The sequence below is a fragment of the Myripristis murdjan genome, chromosome 2, assembly GCF_902150065.1.
Source record: "Myripristis murdjan chromosome 2, fMyrMur1.1, whole genome shotgun sequence".
NCBI lineage: Eukaryota > Metazoa > Chordata > Actinopteri > Holocentriformes > Holocentridae > Myripristis > Myripristis murdjan.
Genome location: NC_043981.1, coordinates 19719561 through 19725560, shown reverse-complemented (window position 1 = coordinate 19725560; position 6000 = coordinate 19719561). Strand labels below are relative to the sequence as shown.

General features: G+C 39.3%; 1 pseudogene; it reads right to left on the bottom strand.

Annotated features, from left to right (window-relative positions):
* Positions 1-1210: 1210 nt before the first annotated feature.
* LOC115371097 (aryl hydrocarbon receptor-like) overlaps positions 1211-6000 on the bottom strand; it is a 28223-nt pseudogene continuing 23433 nt past the window's right edge.

Below are 6000 nucleotides of genomic sequence, written 5' to 3'. Positions count from 1 at the left end.
AAAGATGCAGAGTTGTGCCGGAGGAGAGGAGGCGACGCTCTCCTGCAGCTCCTCTCGCTGCTCCTCCTTCACCTGCATGGACATCATCAGTCATCGCCTCGCCTCCGGGTTTCACACAAACAACAATTCTACTGACATTTCTGAAATTTCTACTGTGGGAAATTCTGGAATTACTCTTGTGTAATGTTAATCATGTTGTTTTTAAAAATATATATAATATTGTGGATTATAATGTCATTTTTTTATCTAATGCTTCACCCATGGAAAAAAAAAAAACACTGGGAAAAAATTTACAACTTTAATGTCAGAATTTGAGTTTTTTTCTCTCAAATTTTTTGAGTTTTTTCATAAATTTGTGAGTTTTTTTCTTATAAATTTAAGACTTTAATGTTACAATTTCTGTTTTTTTTTTCCTGCAAATTTGTTGTTTTTTTCTCATAAATTTGCCTTTTAATCTCAGGGAATATTCAAGCTTTTTTTTCTCAGAATATTAATCCCCTCTGCCTCCCCTGGCTCTGTAATTTTTTTCCTCTGAATCGCCCGGGTTTCTGAATAAGATCCGGAAGGTTCCTGGGAAACGTGTCGCCTTCACCTTGGGAGGGAGAAGCTGTTTTTGGCCGCCGGGTTTCAGTTTGTGTTTGTTTGCTCTCGCTCGGCTGCGATTTCACACGTCTGCTGGTGCAAAAAGCCAAAGGAAGGAGGTGTGTGTTTATGTGTGTGTGAATGTGTGTGTAAGAGTGTGTATAAGAGTGTGTGCATGAGTGTATGTGTGTTGGGGGAGGGTTAAAAGGGTCCTGGGAGAAGCCAAGTTGGCGTGCGTCACTTCAGTGTGAAAACATCCCGCGGTCCCTAAACGCAGCGGAGCCTCCACACGACGCAGGCAGGCGAGTGTTTCCTGCTCAGTTTCAGGTATTTTCTTCTTTTTTTATTTGCAGCTGCTGCGGCGTTTCAGCATCGATAAAGCTCGGCTGCCTCGAGGCTGCTGCCAGACGTCTGCTGGACTGCTTTACGGCACAAACCAGAACGAGTTTTCATTGTGCCAGCGATCAGAAAACGGCACAAACACCAGTATTAATGCACATATTTATACATGAGGCACATATTGTTTTTTTTTTCTCATGCGCATATTTAAATTTCTTATTTCTTTTTCTATTTCCTATAACTTCACCTCTGTTTAGGTGCAGAGCAGAGAGACAGAGACGCGTCAGTGTGATCGCACAAAAACCCTTTATTTTCAGAAACCAGGAGCACAACAAGCGGCCAAAATACAAACCGACCCAACAGCTTCTCTGACTTTTTTTTGTTGTTAACATACAACCATGACCTCCAGTGCTCGATAGCAAAATAAAATCTGTGTGTTAAAAAAAAAAAAAATCAGCGTGCGCAGAGTTTGGCTGCAAAATGACAGAAATGATGGACAGCACGTCTGCAGAGATTTTCCCACTGGAGCCACATTTCTACCATTTGAGAAAAAACAACAACAAAACAAACAAACAAACAAATAAACAAAAAACAACAGGCTAAATTGTATTTTTTCTTCCAATTATGACTTCATATCTTCATACAGAATTTTAACTTTCGCGACTCAGCCCCTTGAAACCTGAGCAAATTCATCATGTTTATGTTTATACACTATGCAAATAAAATGTATTATCATTATTATTACTATTATTATGTTCCAAAACATATGAAAAAAAGGCAATGGGCAAGTTAGCGGGAAATGACATGAAAATTTGCAAGAAATTAGTAAAACGTTTCAAAAAGACATTTAAAAAAAGAAATTTACAGGAATGATTTATAATTACTATAAATATACATTTTAAAAAGTCACAATTGTGAAGAAAAATTTAACTATTTAGCAATTTTTCTTTTTTTAAGTGGTGGAAAATGGGCTTCAACAGGCTCCTGTAGATTGCTGTGATATTAAATAAATAAATGATTTTTTTTTTTTTTCCATTTTCACCTAAAAACAGAAGTACCGTGTTCTGGAATAAAACTCTGACTTTAAATGAATATTAATAATAAAACTGTATGGCACCATTTTCTTTAAAGTGACAAACATAACAAAGATAAACAAAAACACACACACACACAAACACACAAACACACACATCTTTCTGGAACAATATTCAACATGGAGTTGAAGACGCTTCCTACGAGCCTACGTCGAGTGCCGGTGTGTTTACAGTCGTGCTCGCAACAACGCCATTAAAAAACACACACAAGTTCTATTTACACAGCCGTTCTTTATCTTTTTTTTAAATGACGGCCACTTGTCTTTCTTTTACTTTTGTTGTTTTTTATCTCACACTTGGTTTAAATAATCTGTTTCGTAAGAAAAAAATAGTTTTTGAAAAAAAAAAAACAAAATGAGGCGAAACCTCTAAATGCGTTTGTCATCAGCGAACATGATTTGTCTCAAGAAATCAGCACCTTTTTTTGTTATGAAATAAAAATAAAAATGTTTTCAGCGCACACGACATTCAGCTGCAGTTTGTTTCTCTTTTGGTTTGGCATCGCTGCTAAATGCTAAATGCTAAATGTTAATTTATTCATGTATGAAGGTCTTTCTGAAGTGAGAAATGCTGCGTTCATGTCACTCAGGAAGAAGCATAAAACAGAACCACTTTTGTACATTTGTACAAATTTGTACAAATTTATGTTAAGTCACGTGAATTCAAAGTATGTGCTTTTTGGAGATTTTCATAAGAATGTAATTTCTTCACGGTGTATTCTGACGTTGTGTGTGATAATTCTGATCAATCATCAGTTCATTTCATCAGTATACTATTTATGATATTATTTTATATAAACTAGTTTGTATAAATTTTTATAAAAATTTTTAACTCTTTTACAGACATTTCTAAATGCAGGGATGTGATCTGTTAAACATGACATCATTTGTTCAAGTGTCACTGTCCTGCTTGCACCTGGTTTTTACGGTGGATCTGAGAGAACATGAAGGCAGCGTCGGTGTGGCAGTCCCACAGGAAATCAAACTGCTGCTGCGGCTCTTCTCTGGAAATGTCTGGAAAACCCGGCGTGGCTGCAGGACGCGGTTTGATGGAGAAACCTTCAGAAAAAAAAGGAAGGAAACTGCATCAGCTCAGCAAAATTGTTGATATTTTATGAATTGTTTATAGTTAATCAACATACAAATGGTCATTTATGAATATCTGTTTTATCTGATAAATCATGTGATGTTTGTCAGTATGTTATTAACCTAAAATTTACTATCTACTTTACAAACATTTAGAAAACATATTTTTATTATTATTATTGTAACTATTTTATGACCATTTATATGTGTCGATTTGATAATCTCTGAAATATTTAGAAATACCCTGTAAGTTATTTCAGTCATTTCTCATGAAATTTTGTGTCAAACCAAAAATCCAGGCAGCAGTTGTGTCTTACCATAACATTTTTAAGTTGAAGTTTTGAGTTTTTGTCATTTTCATGTTTTGTTTGAATTTATTATTCCCATATCTGCTTCACTGCAGGCAGTTCTGTTTGAAGAAATCAGGCTCCACTAGGGCTGCACAATTAATTGAATTTTAACCGTGATCACCATTTTGGCTGCCACGATTAAATGAGCCTGATCGTCGGCGATATTTACATTTAAAATGCGGGCTCTGCTGCCTATCTAACCAAGCACTTTCTCAGCCAGTAGTCAGCCAACCACCAGGGGGTGAACGCATGGTTAAGGCTTCATTAAGCTGCCTAAATAACAAGCGAGTGCACCCTGCAGCGGCAGCCTCAAGTTACTCGGTGGACTGATGAGAGCAATTCATATCGGGAGAAGAAGGTACGGCAGCAACTGGAGATGAGGAGCACCACGGTGAGGAGCTAGTGCCTCGAAGGGCACACAAGGGCAAACAAGAAGACGTTATATGTAAAATGTGCAGCAGAGTTGTGTCTGCCCCGCAGGGTAACACAACTAATCTGTTCAACCACCTGAAAAATAATCCCAAACACAAGCACGAGGAATGCATGATGGCCAAAGCTAACATTGCTTCAACCCAGGCAGCCATAACAGCGACCCTGCACCGGGCAACACCGTATCATCTACCTCCCAAAGATACGCTGAAATAACAGACGCAATATCATGAGTTGCACTTTGTGTTTGCACTCTGTAATAGCATATTTATTCAGTTAGCCCTTGGTTAATTTTAATTTCTTGGGTAAATTTTATTTTTTATTATTAAGCATTTATTCTTATTTAAAGTTTCATTTTGCACTGAAAACTGTTCACATATTGTTTGTTTAAAAGTAGTGCAATAAAAATACAGATGCTTTCCCTAACATGATGAATAATCGTGATTGCAATATTGATCAAAATAATCATGATTATCATTTTGGCCATAATCGTGCAGCCCTAGGCTCCACCCCAGTGTTTTTCAAGCAGAAAGCTCAGATTTGTGGTTCTCCCATGTGACCTGAACGCAGCATGACGCTGGCCGAGACAAGGCAACGTTTAGTGACAGACCTTCACACACACACACACACACACACACACACACACACACACCGTCTCCTTATCAGGAAACGAGAAATGCTTTGCGGTTTGATTGGAGTGCCGCTGACAGGCGCCACCAGGTCGGCTGGCAGCGCCTGCAGGACAGGCGTAAGTGCACATCGTCATCGTCGTAAACCTCAAACAGGCTGAAATGCTGCATCGGAGAAACGTGAGCAACGCTGCCGCCACGTGGAAAAAACACACATCTGTAACTCTGAGGAGCTGAAAGTGGTTGTCGTGTGGCAGCAGCGATAAAAAAAAACAAAAAAAAACTTTCCATGGCTCCTTCTCTGATTTGAATCTGTTTAAATCTCAACAACATGGCAGACAGACTGAAACGCTGATTCACTGACACGTAAAGACGAAAAACACCGACCGACCCGACATTACCTACAGCTAACCAACACTCCACAAACGGACACCGACACTGAGAAGCTGCTCCCACCTGGAGTTAACAACCGTCCTGAGAAACCTGAACACAACTGGACAGCTGTCCGTCCGTCCACACACACCTGGTGTCACACCTGTTACAGCTCGACCAGATCACATTCAGCCTCAGATTATTTCATTATTCCAGCAGGTTTGAGAGGTTCAGGTTCTCCACTCAGGTGGATAAATCAACCTGTAATATTCTTGCGGTATTCCTGTAACTGCAACACGCACATACGCATGGCTGCTATAATATTTCTGTAGTATTCCTATAGTAACTATTTTATGTGGAAGAAAAAGCACCTGGATTTGTCAGTACATATTTTAGAGATCCCGCAAATTTCTTGCATCATGTTTCTAGAGAAGCTCGTGTCTTATTAAAGGGAGTTTTTCTTCATTGAGCAGCTGCTTTATAGCCGACCTGCACTTCAGTTTGATTTGACCCATCAGCTGACAGTTCAGCTCAGATATTTTTTTTCTAAAAGTGACGGTCTGGCTGGTGTCGGGGTGTCGGGCTGGACCACAGCTGAAGACAGAGGACAGCAGGTGAGTGGGCGGTCCTTCATTCCGTCCTGGGTCACCTGTCTGTTTAAACCTGTAATGAGATGCGGCTTAAAGTGTCTCAGACCACCTGAATGTGTCCTGAGGTCTGATCTCAGGACGCATCAAGGGCACATTACTGCTGTTCACATCTGAACTGAGAGGTTTCAGCTTGTATCTGGATTTCTCAGGATGGATGTTAAAACCAGGTGGGAACAGCTTTTTACTGTGTTGCTGCATCCACATTTGTTCGTTATCCATTCATTATTCGTGAGTTTTACAGCACAGCAGTGAACGAAGCTTGTTTTTCCTGCAAACTGTGGCAACGTCGGTGATGCTGATGGTTTCATTAGTATCGAGATAGTCTTCATAGGATTAAAACTGGGGTCCGGTTTAGGTTTTGGGATTATTATCAGGGTGAAAGTCTGAAAAAAATAGTGGTATAATTCTGCCTTCAGTGCAGGACACTCAATAATCAGACTTTTTTTTCATAAATACTTGAATAAATAAAG